Genomic DNA, 15,970 nt, shown 5'->3' on the forward strand with positions numbered 1-15,970 from the left:
AGGCTTTGCGCTGCGGGAAGCGCGGCTGGGGAGCCGGCAGAGGAGGGGCAGGGATGCCCGGGGTGCTGAGCGCCGGCAGGGCCCCGGGCCGGGAGGAAATGAGCCAGGAGCTGCCCACCGCGGCCCCTCCGCTCCTGCCAAGCCCGGCGGCGGGGAAGGCGTTTGCCAGGGGCCGGTGCCGGCACCCCGGGCGTGAGTGCCAGCTCTTGGGGACCGGCTGCCCTCGCCTTCTGTTGTGCCGAAGCTCAGCTTCTCCGGGGCACCACGTCCCACCTGCGGCCCCTCTGCTGTGCCAAGCGAGCCCTGGGCCCCATCCCGCTGGGCGCTCCCCCTCCTGCCCCCCACCTCCCCCTGTGCTGGATTTGGGGGCACGGAGGTGTCTCCAGCCCTGGGAGCGCCTCTCCCTCGGGGCTTGGGCCACACGCATCCCTGTGCCACGGCGGCCTGCCCGCCACTGGCATTCCCAGTGATGGATGGCGGACATGCGGCGGCGGCCCCGGGGCTGTGTTGTCCCAGAATATTCCTGGGCGAGCGGAAAGCCTCGCACAGGGGATTGTTCGACTCGCAGCAGCCTTCCTGGGGAGCGAGGACATCTCTGCATTTATTCAAGGACATCCCTTCTCAATTAAATCCCTGCATGGGCTAAACAAGCGGGCTGCGGAGATCAAAGGGGGTTTTTTTCCACTCTTTTTTTTCCCCCCAAATCACTTAAATGATGCAGCGGAGGGAGTGTGGTGTGTTTGCCTTCCACCCGCCTGGCGGGGAGGAGAAGCTGCCCGTCAATTCCCGCAAAGGTGTTTCCCTGCGCTACTGTGGGACCGGCGCAGTTTGTGGCGCTATCCGTGGGGTGATGGCAGCGCCTGGCTGCAGTGGCCGAGGGCGAGCCCAGGGATGCGGGATTGTCGCGGTGGGATGGGAGCTGTGTGGCCAGTCTCCAGCTTGCCGCAGCCTCGGTGCCGGGGTGCACCGCCCCGAGGGTCCGGGGGGCTCGGCCCAGCCCGGCTGTCCCTCCGCCCCGCCTCGGGCTCCTCAGGGATTGATGGGGTCGTTAAAGCGTCAGGCTGGCCCGGGGCCGGCCCCGCCGCCGGCCGCGATTTATGGTGGAATCTGCCTTGCTGAAGGTTTTATCGCCGCTGTTAAAGAGCCGAGCGTGTGCCGGGGGGCCGGGCGGGGAGGGTCTGCTCTGCCATCATTGCTGGTGGCGGGGTCACTTTCCCGGCCACCCGCGGATGGGCAGTGCCACGGAGGATGCGGCGGGATGCTGCAGCCGCCTGTCCCTGGTCTGTGCCGGCAGCGCCGCGGGACTGCGCCCGGAGGGAGCCCCGCGGGCTGAGCCCTCCCTGCAGCGGCACGAGGGACGTGGGACGAGGGTTTTTTGGGTGCGCAGCCCTGGGGCCATGCGGGTGTGACCGCTGCCCACCCCGCGGTGTGACCTCCTCCTGCTCCCTCTGCCCTGGATCCGTCAGTTAAGAAATCGATCCCTTTGCCACCGGCCCGGTCTCCTTTTCCCTCTTAAATAGTGTCACTCTGCTATTTCCTGGCCTCTCTAATAGATTTTTATATAATCACTACAGTGCGCTTTTAAAGAGCGATAGATCACGTTCATTGCTTTTCCCCGTGATTAATTTCCCATAATAGTCCTCTGTAACACCAAGGCAAAGAGAGGAGAGCAAAGAAAACCCCCACATTATCCACTTTGTGCTCCGAGTATAAATGAATTAGATTTAATTTTTGTTTAATTGTTTCCATAGCTCAGCCTCTGCTAACTTTGCAGGATAATTTATTTTGCAGTCTTGGGGAAAAGAAGGAAAGAAGGTCCCCGTGCCACGCTTTGCCCGCAGCAGCCGTTAATTACAGCTGATTGCCTTCCCTGCCTGATGAAGCCGTGGATTGGAGGGTCCCGGCACGGCCCAGGGCCGTGGCCGGTGGGCAGAGATGCGGGACGTTCCCACGCGTCTTCACATCCAAGGAACATAATGTGCAAGTGGTGTTCCTCTCCCTGCAAGGGACCTTGGCTCTGGGAATCACAGCCCGTGTCCCCTGCCTGGTGCCCGGACAGGGGGAGGCTCTGGGGGTCACTCCTCGGCATCCAGCACCCTCCGCTGTGCCAGCCCACGGCCGCTGAAGCCGGATCCGTCCCGCCCGGGCAGAGCGGCGGGACGCAGGCACCGGCCGCCCATTCATCACTGACTGCCGGGGCACCGGGCCCTGCTTAGAATGCGCTGGCGGTGCCGAGGTGAGAGCAGGAGCTCCAGAGAGCCGCGGCTAATCTGCTCCCTCGGAGACGGGCTACCTTCGGCCTGTTAATCAGTTGCAGTAATTACAATCCCAACTTTACATGTGGAATGTTAATTAAAGGACGGGACGCGGGGATCTGCAGCCTGGCAGCCAGTGCCGTGCCTGGTGCTGAGGGGGCCTGGGGGTCACGGGGCACCTCCGGCTCATCTGCTGCTCCCTTCACCGAGCACGGAGATGGGCACAGGGGCTGGGGCCGTGCCGGGGCAGGCAGGCTGTGGCTGCTGGCACGTGGCACTGCCTCTGCTTTGTGGCTCTGTGGCGGCTGCTGCTTGCCTCTGAAATTGCTTTGCTGATATGGATGGATGGATGGATGGATGGATGGATGGATTTGTTGGGAAACAGGATAATGCAGCTGGAGCTCCACTGCCCTCCGTGCTTCCTGCCTTGGCCCTGACTTCCCCATAACATCCCCAGTGCCGCTGAGCCTCTCCTTCCGTGGGCTGAGCACCCGCCTCCCTCCCACTGTGTCTCTGTGCTGTGCTCCAGGCTCTGAGCAGCCCCGTGGGCTTCTGCAAGATTCCCTTCTGCATATCAGTGCCACCTGCGCTGGGGAGCCCAAAGCTGGATACAGGATCCAGATGTGGCGTTGTGGGGGGCGATGGCAGGGCTGGCCAGGGTCACACCGCTGCCTGTCCCTTGGTCCCAGGAGTGTTCTCCTGTCTGTCCTCCCTTGGGCAGCTCAGCTCTGGGAATGGGGCTCGCCAGTTTCCTCCCTGAATTTCACGAGGTTCCTCCTGAGCAGCAGCTCCTCTCCCTGTCATGCCCATCGCAGGTCCTGCCCTGGCTCGTGCCCTCGCGGGGTGCTGGTGCCTGTGCCAGGAGCTGCCTGGGGAGCCGTGTGGCTCCAAGCCCCAATTCCTGTTGAGCCCCTGCCTGGTCCCTGTCCTGTCCCTGCCTCTGCAGAGCCCTGTGCCATGAGGCTCTGGGCAGCATCGTCTGACTGACACCGAGCTGCACTTGTCCCTTACCTGTCCCCAAGGCGGATGTGCCGTGCTGTCAGCCTGCAGCCCCTCCAGCTGCTGCATTGGTGCCCTTGGCTGCACTCGCCTGGCCCAGGGGCCGGGGAGCCCTGGGGGGCTGCCAGGAGAATCCTGCGGGTCCTTGGAAGGGCTGAGAGCCTGGGTGCAAGGTGAGCAGATCCCAGCTGAGCCCCCGCTGAGCCGGAGGTGGCGGGTGCTCCCCACCTATCCCTGCAGAGGGTGCAGGTGTTTGTTTGCAGGAGGGATGCTGAGGAGCAGCCCCGGCACGGCCGGGGGAGTCATTAAAACCCCGGTCAGCAGCAGGGGAGCGGCACCGAGCAATCTGCTGGGGTGTCAGTGCCCTGGATTATTGCTGTGAGCAGCTGAAGGAGAGCAGAGAAGAGGCGTGAGCTGAGAGGAATGACAAAGAGGGGAAGGAGAGGAAGAGGCCCTGGAGGAGGAGGAGGAGGAGGTGATGGGGGAGGCTGGCTCAGTGCCGCAGGCAGTGCAGGGTGCTCCAGCAGTGATGCTCTGCTGTCCCAGCAGCTGCCTGGTCCCTGCTCTCTGGGCAGGGTGTGGTGTCCCCATGTGTGTCCTGTTGGCCCCGGGTGCCCTGTCCCTTGGCAGCCCCCTCCCTGCAGTTGCTGGGGCTGCCAGGCTCCTTTCTTGTGTCACTTTTGTCTCCCGACAGAGAGGTGGAGTTCTCAGGTCACTCAGATCGCGCTGCCACTTTCCCATGGGGCCTTAACCACGTTCACTAAAGCTCCTCTGTCTCTTTGGCTGTGCTGGCCATAAATCTGGGGAGGTCTCACCGGGCTGGTGCCAATCTTTAGGTGATCTGGCTTCCTGAACTAAGGAATGCTTTCCCTGGCATCTCTAACTGCCTCCCTTCGGCGGTGCCGGCAAGGGCTGGGGAGGACGTGTGCTCCCAAGGCAGAGCCGGAGCGTGGCCGTGCAGCGGCCGGGTGGGTGCTGGGGCTGCCATGGCCCTGCCCGCCCGTCCCAGAGCCTGCCCCGCTGCGGGGCCTCAGCAGCCTGAATGCTGCACCCACTAAGGGGACAGGGCACTGACTGGCTCTTCCAGGAGCGCTGTGCCCGGCAGGCACTGCCCCGGCAGAGCTGGGCACCCAGTGCTCCTGACCAGCGCTGCGCTGGGGAGGAGCTGTGCTGGTGGTCAGTGTTTCTCCAAGAGGAGCCACGTTGTGTATTTGTTCTCCAGGCTTAGGCTGAAGGACGATCCCTCAGGACCTTGCCGGCCTGGAGTGGGACAGGGTGTGAGTGTGAGCGTGGCTGGGGCTGAGCATGGCAGCTGTCGTGGGGCAGCCAGGGCACAGGACTCCACCTCAAGCCAGGATGAGGAATTCTCATTCCCTGGCACCTGGCCCTGCATGGTTTCCAGTCAGTGGCCGATGGTGAAGGGCAGGGTTTGAGATCCTGAACGAGAGAAGGAGCAGGATGGATCTGAGGGACACATCCTTAGGCAGCTGTGTCACCTTGAGAGCCCAGTGTGTGTGTGTGCAGGAATTGGGAGCAGGGCCCCTGTGTGGCTGTGGTGGCTTTGGCCGCTCCATGCCATGTGCCACAGTGGCAATGCCAGTCCTTGCTGAGGGAGCCAGGCAGACTGTGCAGAAGAGAGCAAAGCAGGAGCTGCCTTGCTGCTGGGCAGGACAGGTCTCCTCTCGCTTGCCCTTGAATCCTCTGTGCAGTGGCATTGTGGCCCTGTCCCCCCTCTGCCAGGGCCCTGCGTGTCCCCACTCGCTGTGTGCTGCTCTGCCATGAGCAGCCCCTGCTCTGAGCTCCAGAGTGATGCTCCATTTCAGGCTCCATCTTTCTTCTCTGCTCGCCCAAGAGAGCCCTTGCACACTTGGGAGTTCTGGACCACAGAAGGACAGAAGCACCGCGTTTGTCTTTCCAGTTCATCCGACCTCCTTCACATTTCAAATAGTTGCTCCAGGGAGCTGCTCGGAGCAGCAGCTGCTTGTGGGGAGACCTGGAAGAGCCCAGTCTGGATCCACTGCTGTCCCTTAAACTGTGTGAATCTGCTGTTGCCTCTGGTTAACCCCCTGGGCCCTTTCTGCCATCTTAGAGCTCCTTGGATCTGTTCTGAGGTCTTTCTCTCTCCCTTGGTCCTCAGGTGCTGTTCACAGCCACATTTTGGTCATGGGGTGGCTCCTGGAGGCCAGAGCGCTGATGCCAGAGTTGCCAACTCAGATCCCAACTTAGGATCTTCATCCATCTTTCTGTGCTAGAAAGTGCTGGCATTTCTCCATGCAGCAACTTCCTCCTGGCAAAGCCCCAGCTGCGTCACTGTGAGAGACACTGAGGCTCTCTGGACGTTTCCCCCGTTGCTCCCTGACTGTGGCAGGGTCTCTCCTGCCAGCTCCTGTCCCCATCCTCTGTCGGGACAGGCTGCTGCGGATGCTCCTCCTCCGGCTGGGAGCCTGCAGCAGCTCTGGGGGCTGAGCCATGGGTTGGCCAGCTCTGGCACAGGGACTGGCACAGGGCAGGCTGCCCTCCCGGGTGCTGTGAGCTGTCCCAGCGGTGTGCTGGTGCCATGGAGTGCCCGGTGTGGGAGCCGATGGCTCCGGTGTTACCCAGCAGAGCACAGCCCTCTGTCCCGAGCAGCCCCTTCCTGCAGCAGCACCAGATGCTTTCCCTGCAGTTCGAGTTTTCCCATCTCATTCATTTTAGAGATTAATTAAGTGTTTCCCCTCCCTCTCTCCTGACCAACCTCCCTCCCTCTCTTTTCCCTGTTCCATACAGCTGCACGTGGATTTTAGGGTCATGCTTGTTTACATCGGTTACATTTACGTTAATGGGTGTTTGTTTTAGGAAAAGCAGCAGAAATCCCTTAAAAACAAGAGTTCTTTGTGTCCCACTACTGGTCCTGCAGCCCCACTGGCGTGGGGACTCCTTTGGGGCTGCTGTGAAGTGACCTCCAGTGCTTGTGAGGTGTTTGGGTGGGTTTTCCACACGCCTCTGGGGCCCGTGCCAGGACAGCCGAGTGTGTTTGCCAGGGATAATCCCCCATCCTGGTGTAGGGATGCTGCCGAAGCGCCTTTGATGGGACAGGCAGCGGGTTTGTTCCTTTCATCAGGAGGCTGGAGGAGGGAGAGTGTTAAGAAGAAGAAAGAGAAAGGGGAGGAGGAACGATAATTATTTTTTCCGATGGCTCTGAGCTGCTGGATGCCTCTGAAGTTGCCTTTGCGTTCCCGTGGGTCGGGCCGGGCACAGCCTGGCCCGGAGCTGCGCGGCGCGGCCGCCTTTGTCGGTGGGGCCGTGGTCTCGGTTATTAACAGGGATATGGAGACCCAGAACCTCAGATCCTCCGTGCAGCTGGTGGGAGGAATGTGCAGGGCTGCCTTATCACTCTCATTTAACTGGTTAATACATCTTCAGAGCAAATAATGCGGGCTGGGGGTGAACTGCTTAACCAACCTCATTACTGTTGTGCATTTAGCAGCTTGGAGAAAGATAATACCTTTCAGGTTTGACCCAATTTTAGTTTTTGTTGTCATAACCATGGAAAATCGACCTTCAGAGACCCTCAGCAGTGAGCCTGAATAGGAAGTGATTTACAGCAAAAGTGCTGTGTGGAATGCTTAATGCACTTGTGCAGAAAAACAGACTGCGAGCAGCTCCTGCGACCAGCCACAGCGAGGGCTGCCCCGGCACTGGCACCCCTGCCGCTGCTGCAGGGGCTGCCCTGGCTGTGGGCACCCCCTCCGTGAGGGATGAGGCCCATGCTGGCACAGCTGTCCTGGGGCTGTGCTCACCCACTCAGTGCCGTGTTTCCCTCACTGCGGTGCCGGTGCTCCTTGGGTCAGCCGGAGCGGGGCGGGCCTGGGCACCACTGCAGCCAGGGCCGGAGCTGCTCACTGCAGTGGTGAGGGACCCCGTGGTCAGTGTGCACACCATGGTCAGTGTTCACTCCGTAATGTGCGCACCATGGTCAGTGTGCACCTGTGGTCAGTGTGCACTCTGTGGTCAGTGTGCACTCTGTGGTCACTGTGCACCCCATGGTCAGTGCACACACCATGGTCAGTGTGCACTCTGTGGTCAGTGTGCACCCCGTGGTCAGTGCACACACCATGGTCAGTGTGCACTCTGTGGTCAGTGTGCACTCCATGGTCAGTGTGCACCCCGTGGTCAGTGTGCCCACCATGGTCAGTGTGCACCCTGTGGTCAGTGTGCACACCATGGTCAGTGTGCACTCTGTGGTCAGTGTGCACCCCATGGTCAGTGTGCACCCCGTGGTCAGTGTGCACCCCGTGGTCAGTGTGCACTCTGTGGTCAGTGTGCACCCCATGGTCAGTGTGCACCCCGTGGTCAGTGTGCACCCCGTGGTCAGTGTGCACCCTGTGGTCAGTGTGCACCCCATGGTCAGTGTGCACACCGTGGTCAGTGTGCACCCCGTGGTCAGTGTGCACCCTGTGGTCAGTGTGCACACCATGGTCAGTGTGCACTCTGTGGTCAGTGTGCACTCCGTGGTCAGTGTGCACACCATGGTCAGTGTGCACACCATGGTCAGTGTGCACACCATGGTCAGTGTGCACCCCGTGGTCAGTGTGCACACCATGGTCAGTGTGCACCCCGTGGTCAGTGTGCACCCCATGGTCAGTGTGCACCCCGTGGTCAGTGTGCACACCATGGTCAGTGTGCACCCCATGGTCAGTGTGCACTCTGTGGTCAGTGTGTACCCTGAGCACCTCTTGTCCCGGATATGCTCAGCCTGGCCACGTGTGCCAGGGCCGGGCCGTGACGCGCTGCTCTTGGCTTTGGCCACCACCGCCAGCCTGTGCCTTTTGTTCCGGTGCCCTTGGCCAGCGGGTTTGTGCCGTGGGAGCAGTGACAGCCCCGCCGCCGCGCCGGCTGCGTTCCCACGGGTGACATGTCACCGCGCCCGGCGGGGGTGGTTCCATCGCTTTGCTTTCGTCTGTGGCAGGCAGAGACTTTCCCAGCTCCAGCAGTGGGGTTGCGTGGGACCTTCCTCTTGCTCGTACCGGGAGGAGGGTGGCACGGAGGTGACAAGCCTTCCTCCCCTCTCCCCGAGGCAGCTGCCAGCGTGGCTCTGCCGCCCGAGCGCGTCCCTGCGGCGCTGCCGCTGCTGCGGCGTGTGGGTGTTCCCTGTGGCACGGGATTACAGCTGACAGCAGCGCCTGGGGCCGGGGGAGTGCTGGAGCGGCTGATGCCCACGGGGAGTGGGTGATGCTCGTGGGCTACAGGTGATGCCCGTGGGTTTCAGGCTCCCCCAGCACACCCCTGGGCCCGAGGAGCGCCGAGCCCGCGGGATGCAGGCTCCCCCAGCCCAGCCCCAGCGCCGAGGGCTCCGCTCACTACCGTGGGAGCTGTGGGAGGAGCGGGGTCCGTCCGGCCAGGGGTCAGTGGGGGTGCGCTCTCCTCCCGCCCCTCCCCGGGGATGTGTTGGGGTGCGGGCACGGCGAGGGCAGGCAGTGCTAGATCGCTGTAATTCTGCTGTTCAGCAGCTGAAGGGGAAGCCGCTCCCTCAGCTCAGGAGTTGAAACTCTTTAGCCTTCCTCAGTGTCACCTCCATGGCCATGGATACCTCCAGGTGTGACGTAAGCGAGACCCGGAGGAAAAAACATCTTCTGTTTAGCATCAAAATCCTATTACTGAGCGCCGTGTTCTGCTGCACAGATATCAGCTGTGGCGCAGATAAGTGGGAAATAGCTCTGGTCGTGCTGGAGCAGGAGCTGTATCTCGGGCTGCACAGGTGCCGAGTGCTGCTTCAGCGAGTTTCCTACTGAAAGAAAATTCCTCTCCCCACTCCTCTGCGATCCAGGGAAAAGCCCTGCGGGCACTTGCCCCCCAAGCTCCTGCTGCCCCCCAGCCCTGCGTGCTGAGGGGCGATTCTGTGGCACCCCACTGCCGCGGTGGGGTCTGACAGAAGGCACCGGGCTGGGAGCAGCACCGGGAGCCTGGAGGCAGCAGCAGAGCCTCATCCTCCTGGAAATGAGCCGGTACAGCCTCGGTCCTGCCCCCTGCAGCAGCCGCCGGGCTGGCCCGGGGATTGCGGATGCTGTGGGCAGCTGCATCATCTTTCCATCTCCTCCCTGAGGTGCTGCTGGCTTTGATAAAACCTCTCAGCCTTGCAGGGGTTGGCTTGTTGATCTAATCGCTGTGGTTTAGTGTGCAGTGAGAGCCCGGCGGCTCCTGGGGGAGATGTCCCGCAGGGATCTGCAATTCACTTTCCCATCCCTCCTGGGGAAGGAACGCTTTCCCGGTGGCGGGGTGCTGCAGGGATGCTGCCCGTGGGGAGGAGTGCTGTGGAGACCCCAAAACCGGTGGGGAACACGCCAGCCGTCGTCCTGCTCTCACATGGGTTTGCTTTTGAAAATAGAAGGTGCTGAAAAAAACCCTGCTGTGTTAAGTTTGCTTCTGCAATTCGGGTTCTCCCAGTGTTTGTCTTATCCTGCACGGGATTGGAGGGGTTCAGTGTGGGGCAAACCCCACAGCGTGAGTCCCCTGAGCCCCCAGCCCCACCGCGGGTCACACACAAACCACAGCAGGGAGGGAAGGGCTCTGGTGGCAGAGCTTGTGGAAGGGGACAGCCAAGGGGTGTTTAGGGGACACCAAGGGGGTGTGGGGGCTGCGACAGACCAGCGTTAAAGAGGCTGGGATGGAAGGGCTGGGGAGCGACACTGCTGAGCTCTATCTGTGCCTGCTCATCAGGAGCAGAGCCTAATGAGCAGGGCTAATGAAGCAGGAGGGGAATTCCAGCAAGTCTGGGGAGTGCCTGCAGTGTTCACTGTGTCTCTGTGGTCTGTCCCCAAATCAGTGACGTGGCAGGGATGGTGCCCACCCCCAGCAGCATGCTTGGTGTGCTGGGTGACGGCAGGTGCCAGTCCCAGAGCGGCTCTGCACTGCTGGGAAGCCCATCCCTGCCTGGGTGCTGCCCTGCTGGGGCTGTTGGAATGTGCTGGGATGGTGTTTGGGAGACACTGGTGACTTCACACAGCCCTGGCCAGCAGCCTGCCCCAGGGATTGCTGCAGGGCCGGCCTGGGGGGCCCAGCTCCATTCCCACCCCTGTGGCCATGGCTGGTTCAGCGTCAGGAGGGGATTTGCAGCCACACCACGGCAGGCAGGTCTTGTCTTGATCTTCTCCTTGGTTTTTAATGAGCCAACCTTGGAGGACCTTGAGCGCTGCTCCTGCAGCTCCACTGTGACTTATCTCCCAGCTTCTGCCCCTGTTCCACCGAGGGGATAAATCTCGGCTCCCCGTGTGGAGCCGGTGCTCTGAGCCCATCCCACCGCCCGGTGCAGGCGTCATAACTCACGGCACGAGGGAGCCGCCTGGCCGAGGTGCCAGGGGGACGTCACTGCTCCGTGCTGTGATGGATGGGTTGCCGGGGAGAACAGGGAGAAAGCCCCATTACAAAGTGGGACAAGCTGTTAAATTATCTCCTGTTCAGCTTGGGTCAGGGAAAATCAAACGTGGAGCTGCCGGTGGCCTCCAGAGAGCCTTTGGGGAACAGGTGCGTTGGAGAATTTTTTCCTTCAGGAAGAAGTCTTTGCCTTTCCTTGTGTCCATCCCATGCGCTCATCTGATGCCAAGGCTGGTGCTCTCAGGGAGGAAGGACCAGCCTCAGCATTTTGTGTCAGTGCAGAGACTGGGACATGTCCCAGTGGGGACCTGCTGTGTGCCCCGTGCGGCCAAACCCTGTTCCCTGGGCCCAACACGCTTCCCTCTCCTCAGGGGCTTCACCTCTGGGCAGGGTCCTGCCTCTGCACGTGTTGGGTCCTGCCTCTGCTGCTCCAGAGCTGCCCCCCAGCCATGAGATAACTGTGCTGTTAGAGGAGTGGGCCAAGCGCGTGTGGGTCCCCAGAGCCGTGGCGTTCTGAGGCGCCGAGCTCTGCCACGTCCTGCCCCGTTATCAGCAGCGATGCCTATGCAGGGATGGGACTGGAGCCTCTCCCTCTCTCTTTCAGGCTGAGAAACTGCTGCTGTGAGACCCCGACGGCTCTTCCTGACAGCTTGGAGGGGTGAACACGAGTGTGAGCTCCCACCTGCCGCCACACCTGAGGCACCTGCTCTTGGTCTTCAGGTATGTTGTTTCCACCTAGCAGTCCTGGTAGGGGAAGGCACGGAGATATTTTTTGGTTGAGGATGAAGATGTTGCTTCCCCTGGCTGTGCCTGGGGCAGCAGCCCACAATCAGCCCACCGGGGACTTTGCACCAGCACTGGGTGTCCCACGTGTCCAGACTCTTGTGCGATGACCCGGCAAAGGGGAACGTTGCTGGGAGAAGCCAGGTCTGCTCTAATCCTCGTGGGATATGGAGTGGGGGGTCTGGTCCTACCCACTGGTCAGTCCCAGCCATGTCCCTCCCGCCCGCTGCAGGGGTGCAGAGCTCCTGGAGCATGCGGGGCCTTGGTGGTGCCCTGCGTGGGAGGGGGAGTGTGCCCACGATGCACACACACGAGCCCACAATGCACACGTGTGTGCCCATGGTGCACGCACAGCCCTGCACATCGCAGCCCAGCTGCACCCGCTGAGACCCCGCTCCTGGCTCCGACCGTGCTGCAAACTCCCCTCAGGGCTGCGCGTGGTCCGGGCTGAACCCATCGCCGTCAGTTCACGTTACGCAGACTGGAGCCCCCCTCGTGCTGGCACCGGTCTGCACTGGGAGCTCACACCAGCTTGAGGGTGAGTTCAAATTTAAAACTCTCCGAGGCAGTGGGACTCTCCTCCAGACGAGGCATTTTCCCTGTTTGTTCCCAGCACCGCAAGCACCCACGGGTTCAGCAGGTGCTCAGAGGGTCGTGGCCATGCTGTGGCAGCCATGGTGGCCAGGGACTAGGCTCTGCTTGGGACTGGTTTGCCACAGAATTTGTCTTCCAGTGCTCTCTCCACCAACCGCTGTGCTGGCGGGTTCCCCAGAGCTGGGACTGCTCCTCTCCCAGCTGGCAGTAGCCAAGGGGAGTGCCTGGGCAGGAGGAGTGCCCGTGGGGCCGTGCAGCACCGGTGCTCTGCGGGGCTCCCAGTGTGGGGGGCTGTGTGTACCCCCCTGGCTCCTCCGCTCTGCCCCAGCCCCTAGTGCCTGCTCAGGAATCATGAAATGGGAGCGAGAGCTTGAGGCGCTCGTCCCTTGCTGGGGTACAGGTCGTCCGGAACGTGGGATTAGAGCGGCCGTGCAGATGGATTCCCCAGCTGCATTAATCAGTTCAGAGGCAGCAAAGGCAGCTGAGCTCTGTGCATCACCTTGAAGCTCCTTTTTTTTTTTGTCTTTAGAAAACTTTGGGTGGATGTTATTGCTCATGAAAGCGAGGGGCTGATCATGCTGGGAAGGAGCAGGCGTAGTGTGGGCTGGCACTATTATGCAAGCTTCCCACATGCCGCTCTGGCGGTGCACTCCGTTCCAGAACAACAGCACGCGTCCTCGTGCCAGCCCCGCGCCCACCCCCGGGTCTGCCGGAGCACCGCGGTGCCGCTGTGCCCACGTCGCCCTTGCCACGGGCCCTGCCTGCGCCGCGCCCCCGCCTCCCGCACCCGCTCTGCCCAGAGCCAGCGGCCCCAGGGCTGGGTGGCTTTGGGGTGAAGGGGTGCGTGGTCCTCCCCAGCCCCACGGCACCGCCCAGCCGGCCGTCGTGAGTGTCCTGGCCAAAGTGGGAGCGCCGGGGGCTCTCCCGGGACGCTGCCCTGCGCTGGGGCGTGTCTGGCTGCTGGGGCTGTGCTGCTTTCCAGGGCACCAATTGGCACCCAGCCCTTGTGCCCCTGCATCGGGAGGGCTGTGCCTTGTCTGCGGGGCCAGTGCAGGCACGGCTGCCAGCGCCTGCTCTGGGCAGCGGGGCAGAGGCTGGCTCACTGGCCTCTTCCCCACCCGGCTTTTCTCCCCGCCGCTTTCCTCCTCCTCTCCTGGAGCCTGGCTGGGCCCTGCGTGCGGCTCAGGGCTGCTGGCCGCGGGGCGTGTGGGTGCTGGTGCCGAGCTTGGGGCTCGCTGGGCTGGTGGGGAGCGGCCTGGAGCCGATGCAGAGCCCTCCCCATCATCCCCAAGGCTGCCGGAGCAACCCCGGGAGGAGAGCGCTCCTTCAAGGAAGACTTGGAGATGAGCAATGGAAAACATCTGACAGGGGAGCCCTTGAGGCGCTTTTGTTCCAGCGAGTGGGAGTGTGAGATCCGCTCAGACATGAAAGGCTGCGCAGCTCCGTCCCCAAAGTCATGGCGAAGAGGAGGGCGGGGGGTGTGCGGCTGCACCGGGAGGTCATCCCGGGAACGGCTGGCACCGGGATCCCCGCTCCCTCCCTCCCTCCCCTTCCAGCAACTAAATTAGGTCACACTTGAAAGTCAGTTTCTTGGCTGTGGATTTAATTTAGCTTTTCCAGGCTAGTTATCATATAATAAATTCCAGGAGATTTATAGAAAACATGCCCAGGGAGGCTTAGCCAGTGTGTAACAAGATTTGTGCCTCTTTCCCGCTGTTGAGCAGCTCTGGCGAGCGCGGTGCTGCCGGCAGATGTGCAGGCAGGGCTGGCAGCCCCGTGGGAGCTCCCAGGGAGGCAGGGCAGCCCCAGAATCTGGGGAGGGGGCATCACCCCACAGCTCCCTGGGGCTCGGGAGGGTCCCAAATGCAGCTGTCCTCTGCCCCGGCTCCGCACCAGCCACAAATCACCCGGAGCCAGGCGCATTCCTGCGGCCGTTCATCGCTTGTCCTCTCACCTTGGCTCAGCGTGGGCAATGCCAAGCACAGCCCGTGCCAGCAGTGCCAGTACGTGCCCAGAGGCACCACGGTGATCAGAGGGGAGCGACTGGGGTCACCCGGTGCCTCTCTGCTCCAGGGGTGATGGGTCTGGGACGTCCCTGCTGGGGGGCACCTGGCTCCCGGAGCACAGGGACCGTTAGACAGAGCTAAAATCGGTTTCTCTTGGCTCTCCCCACCGCTGGGGCGGGTTCTCCTCCACGCTGGGAAAGGCTGAGCAGGGAAAGGCGCTGGAGTCCAGAGGGATTTATGGCAATGGCAGCACGCGGCAGCGCGGCGCTGGGAGCCGGCGGCTCGGCGCGGAGGGCACTGCCAGCGCTCCTGCTCCGCTCCCTGCTAACGCCGCCCAATTAGTGGCTTATTAGTCACTCCGTGTGTTAAGGCATTAGAAACAATTAAGGGTGAGAAGAGTTTCCAGATGTAGCGGCAAGCGCTGGAGCTGGGAGCTGGCAGCTCCGCTGGCTGCTCCCGTACGGAAGGGATCTTGCTCACAGTGGGACTCACTGCAGGGCCGTGGGGCCAGCATGGCCACTGGGATGCAGGGGGCTCCAGCTGGGCAGTGCCCACCGGGGCTGATGGATGTAGGAAATAGCTGCTGGGATGCCTGTGGATGGGGGCACAGCCGGGCATGCTCCCCGGGATTGGGTTTGCTCAAATCAGACATTTATTTACTGTTGCAGCTGGGTGTGAGTGAGTCCCCCCATGCACCCAGGCGGTGCTGGCAGCCCCGCGCCGTCCTGGCCAGAACCCGGGGCTGGCTGTGAGCAGCGACACTGGAGCATCTGGGACATGGCATGTGGGGGACAACTGCCTCGAGAGAGGCGGCGCCGTGCTGTGACACTTTTAGGTGAGGGAGAAGAAGCACAAGCAGAGACGAATGTGACTTCAGAGCCCAAAAGCAAGTGACTTCAGCTCCCCAGAAATAGTTCCTGGGCAGTGCAGGGGGAGGGGACCTGGAGCTGCAGATCCTGGGGATGTTGGGGTGCTGCTGTGACATTTTCCCCACATGCAAGGTGGGCTACAACTCCCACCATTGCCCCCCACCCCATGGCACTGTAGAGGTCACCAGGCAGGGGTCACGGACTGGCCAGCACAGGCAGTCTCTCCCCAGCACAAAGCATCTCACCCGTGACGAGCGCTCTGGAAGGGCTCCCTGTCAACTCTTGTGTGTCCTCGTGGTGTGGAGGGCGTGGGGCAAGCACTGCTGTGGTCCCCCCTCGCTGAACCGCAGGTGAATGAGCACGTGAGATGCTGGCGTGCAGAGGACAGTGGAGAGGGGCACAGTGGCCTTCGGTGCATTGAAATAATTTCTCTGCTGCTCTCCCCAGGGCGAGGGGCAGTGCGTGGACAGATGGTATTTTTGAGTGACCTTGTAGCTGTGAGCGGCTCCCTCGGCCGCTGGGTAACGCTGGGAGCCGTGGGAAGCGGCAGCGGTGCCACAACCTGCTCACGCCGGCGGGAGCCTGTCAGGGAGCCAGGGCTGGGAGGGATGTGGGGTGAAGCGGGGATGGAGCCAGAGCCCAACAGCCCTGACGTGATGGCTGCAGGGAAGTTCAGCGTGCACCGCGATCCCTGGCTCCCCTTGGCTGTGGGAAGTGTGGTGCACCCGGTCAGGCTGTCCCGGGCTCCCAGCACCTCCTCCAGCCTGCGTCCCTGGCTCTTCACCTCGGCCCCAGGATCACTCCCCCTGCTCCCTGTGCCCTTCCTTGGGAAGAGCCCGGGTTTTCTGCAGGAGCTGAGGCAGCAGTGCCTCACGGTGGGGCCGTGGTGTGTGGGGACACACTGGGAAGCCCGTGTTGTGCCCGGGAGGGCAGCAGGAAGAAAGGCTTTTGCGTGTGAAGTTTCTTTCAGAGCTGCAATCCAGGACTGTGGTCCTGAGGAAACAGATCCAAGGGAGGGGGAAATTGCATTGCAAGGTGCAGCTTTGCTGTCGAAGAGTCACCCTGGGCAGGCTCAGCTCCTCTGGCAGCCTTGCAGCCTCCTACGAACTCCGTG

General features: G+C 62.1%; 1 protein-coding gene across 1 annotated transcript in view; it reads left to right on the forward strand.

The window, feature by feature from the left end:
* The window catches only part of RBFOX3 (RNA binding fox-1 homolog 3), a 101,377-nt gene that overhangs the window by 21,493 nt on the left and 63,914 nt on the right, over positions 1-15,970 (forward strand). The window contains 1 exon segment of the mRNA XM_058422951.1: positions 11,209-11,324. The gene's annotated coding sequence lies outside the window, so the exon portion shown is untranslated.

The sequence above is a fragment of the Hirundo rustica genome, chromosome 18, assembly GCF_015227805.2.
Source record: "Hirundo rustica isolate bHirRus1 chromosome 18, bHirRus1.pri.v3, whole genome shotgun sequence".
Classification (NCBI taxonomy): Eukaryota; Metazoa; Chordata; class Aves; order Passeriformes; family Hirundinidae; genus Hirundo; species Hirundo rustica.